This window comes from Coturnix japonica, chromosome 7, assembly GCF_054131305.1.
Source record: "Coturnix japonica strain WE chromosome 7, WE-NBRP24, whole genome shotgun sequence".
Lineage (NCBI taxonomy): Eukaryota > Metazoa > Chordata > Aves > Galliformes > Phasianidae > Coturnix > Coturnix japonica.
In genome coordinates this window covers 32,154,320-32,158,522 of record NC_140669.1, presented here as the reverse complement: position 1 = coordinate 32,158,522, position 4,203 = coordinate 32,154,320, and positions in this window count along the sequence as shown.

The window sequence follows — 4,203 nt, the reverse complement described above, 5'->3', positions numbered from 1 at the left end:
GGCAGAGAGGAAAGGCTTACTGCTACGATAGATAGAATCCTTCAATAGATAGAATCTGCAAGGACAAGGTGTCCTGGGAGGGGATAAAGGGAGGGCTTATTCAAATTCAGCATAAAAATTTAACATTGGATCGATTGCTAAAGTGTGGAAACTAGCACTCAGAGGAAATCTTTTCTCCTATTTTGTTCCACAAAAAGACTTTCCTCTTTCTTTCCCCACTTCCAAGTCAACATGCTTTGAGAAAGAGATGTATATGCCATCGCATACATCTTGCTTCATCCCAGTATTTCTCTCTTTCCCTGCCATCTCTGATGGAAATACTGAGGACTTGTGCTATTGACTGCTCATATACAAGGAGCAGCTTCCTAGTTTGGTGTGTGATATTAATAAGTAATACTTCCAATCATAGAAAATGAACCATAGTGAAAAGTGAACTTGGTCTGGAAGGACACCCAAAAACTTAAGAGCAGATGCAGCACCACAGCACCTCAATTCAGAGCCCTCAGGTCTTTGTCAGCTCCTCTACCAATGACAGCCAAAAGATGCAACCTGTAGGAGAGTAAGTGGATTTAAACTTCATTAACACGACAGCCTCGGTACCAAACACGCTCCAGTTACCCTGTAGAACATTTAAGCGTGCTGGCTTCCCTCTGGTTGAAAGAGCAGCCAGCTAAGGCACAGGGCTGAAATCCCACTGCTTTCAATGCTGCTTTCTCTCCTGCTTTTCTTCCCACTGCGTACAATGGGCTTGTGTCTTAGTTGATACCACATGAAGAAACACTGAGTCCCAGGTACAGCAGCACTCATCCTCCAGCTGTAAAAAACCATCCCTGGGCACGAATAGATCATTTCTAAGGATCAGAAACCACCAAGTGGAAAATAAACCATTTACTCACAGATTTTGACTGAAAGGGGAAGGGTGGTCAAGGGCAGCTGGAAGCAGCGATCATCATTAGAGCAACTCCCAAAGCAAGAAAAAAGGCAAGTTTTCACAGAAACATTTCTATTTGTACCTCACTAATCATTATAAGAAAGCAGATAAAACAAAACTGGATTGTCTAAAGCAACAGCAAATGCCCACCACCCCACTTATTTAGCTGTGTGTCTGATGATTGCATTGGGAGGCACAGTTACAAAGACCCCACTGTGCAATTCCCGTTCTTTCACATGATTTATTTTTGATGTAAAAATGTTTGTAAGGGTACAATTCAAGATAAAAGATCCACAGGGAGAAACAGGTGTTGGTCTGGATTTGTGAAGCATTTATTGGCCGAGTTTTACTTTACTTGTTGATTTGCCTTGTAAGTTAACATCGGAAAATGGACCGTGGGCATAACTATAAGCAGAGAAGATTAAATAGAAACAAGGGCATTCAATTATTCATTTGGAGCACTGGAGAATTTCACGTTTGTCTCACTGCATTTGCCAATAATTGACAAGAAGGAATACGCTGCAAACAAAGTTAGCAATGGAGCAAAGCAACCCTGAAAACCAGGGACAAGCAAAACAGACTTGCTTGTAGGTTTATGCTTTCAAGAGCTGTGCTGACACCACAGCGTTCAGCCAATATTAGGGAGAGAGACTTGTTAACTCAGTGAGTGACAGAAATAACAGCATCTATGCACACTGTAAGAGATGTGACAGCTATAGCTTCCGCAACAGGCAAACACAGCTCACCTTTCATCATGCTTCTAACCCATTAAAGAGATAGGAAGGCAATTTTACAGCACAGACTACTTCATGAGAAAGTGTAACTATTTGCAACCAAAGCTGCACAGCTAAGTATACAGCTTCCACAGCACTTAAAGGAGCATTTCCCAAGGAAACCTCCAGCCTGGAAGTAACTAATGGAAAACAAATATAACAGAAGTGGTAAACAATACATTTTAATAGAGGTTTTCTTAAATGGGCTTTTAAAAACATTGCCTGCAATTGGAAAGACCCACTTCCATTTACAGAAAGGTTTCAGATCAATCTAACCGCTATTTGCAGCAACAGAATTCTAACAGCTGGCTTCAAGCAAGGTCTTCCAAATAGGTAAGAGTAGCACCAAACTTCAGAGGTGCAGCCACCTCAGTTTCAGTTCATGCTCTTAAGCAAAGGAAAAGCAAAACCTCACCATGTACCGGCACAGAGCACTTACCAGGATCTCCAGAACGTGCCCCAGCAATTCTACTGAAATCATTACTCAAAGAGGAAGGTTTTGATATACTTCAGCTTACAAAGCCCCACCTTTTTTTTGATCTGTGTCATGCTTTCCTTTTAAGGGAGAGCACAGACAATGAGAAAATGCATAGGAATAATCAACGGCGGGGATTACTTACCTATTCATTCACCAATTAATAATGAAGGCAGGCATAATTGCAGCAGGATGCAGGAAATAAACAACTGCTGCAGGTCATTCGCAGGAAGCAGAGAGCTGCTTCTGTTCCACCTGCTGCCAATGCACTCTAGAAACTGATAACAATAGTGCAGATGATTTATCCTACCGACAGCACTATTACAAAGCAAGAGGTATAAGAAAATGCTTATGGGGACAAATAATCAGATTTCAGTGTATCAAAAAATAAAATACAGTTCTAAAATCAACACCCATGAAACTACACACTTTGGTACACGCCATTTCTACTGGCATGAAATTCACAGCCCTACCATGGGCAGCGTTGCTAACTACAAAATCAGATACCAGATCAAGTTGACCGGAGCCCCATACAACCTGGCCTCAAACAGCATGTCACCCCTTCAATATACATTGCACACTGGCAATTAATGACTTACAAACAGGCAGCTACCATGGACTTCATTGCTTCGTTTTCTTTCCTTCTTGGCTTGGTATGCAACTGGTTTACCTACAAAACAAGGAACAAAAGAGAAGAAACTAATTATTTAGACACTAAAAGCTGGTAGGATCATAAAATGGTGACCACGTGGAACTCCAGGTCCTCACTAAAGCCATACAGCCTGTAATCATGACATACACATGCTGCTTCACCTGTTGTAAGACACCTTACCCCATTAAGTCTACCCAAAGCTAGCTGTATAAAAATGATTAAGATTTCAAACCATTGGAGGCAACTACAGTTTGCAGTTTACTTACTGAGCAATGTCAGACTGAAGGAAAATGCTTCCTTCATTTCATTTCCTTCCAGAAATGTAGGATGCAGTTTCACCATCCACAAGAGTAACTTTCTCTAGAATAGCACAGGCCAATGACCTTTTATTTGAGTCAGGAGGGATTTAAGGCTGCTTGCTCTACATGTGCACTCAGCCCAAAGGCATAATTCATCATGATCCACTACCCTTCAGAAGCATAAGGAAACAAATCAAAGACTTGCAGCTAACTCTCAGTGGGAGCTACAACACTTCTGTATTGTAGATGTGGATCTTCTGCCCGGGAAGAATAGTTCTCAAACAAAGCAATTCCTGGTGATGTTCTGTATTCACAATCAGATTTCACAGGAACACAGTTTTCAGAGGCAGCCAGAAGCAACATGGTCATGCATCCATAATGTGATAGTACTGAAGATGAATCTTGACCTGTGGCTTATACCTGCACCGAGTCCCTTAGCCACAGCCCCAGGAAAGCAGCCCAGCTGACTGACAGCTCTCAAGATGAAGAACTAATGAGTAGATAAACAGGGAAGTCAATTCTTTCTTTTAAAAAGCAACTTCAGAATTGAGAAACAAACCCTCTGGTCTGGTCCTACATATAGGAAAACTGGTGAAGAGGTTTTAGGAAAACCTTATGGTTCTCAAATGTCATAAATTTGCCTGTACCTTAAGTAAGGGCCCCCAGCATAAGACAGACAATATTTTGCAAAGACAAGAGCAACTTCCCTGGTAACAATTTGTACTTCCCAGTGTTTCTACAGAGTTTGCTGCCCTTCCCACTCCATAGAACGTACGGAGGAGTATCTCAAGATAACTCCTGTTTTGGACTAAATTAAGGTATTTCTGAGTAATTAAAGAGGTGCCACTGTGGATTCTTCTTCAGACCCTGGCTAAAGAGCTGTGTTTCTGTGACGAAAGACATACAAACTCTCATCCTCAGGATCAGCATTTAAAGACTTCCTATGCCTCTATCTATGAAGGAAGTAAGCACTTAAGTTACTAAAACACAAACAGGAGCAATTGTTCCAAAGACTGTAAGGATGAAAGATATCTCCATACACCTTATGATCCTTAAAAACAAAAAACCAGTGT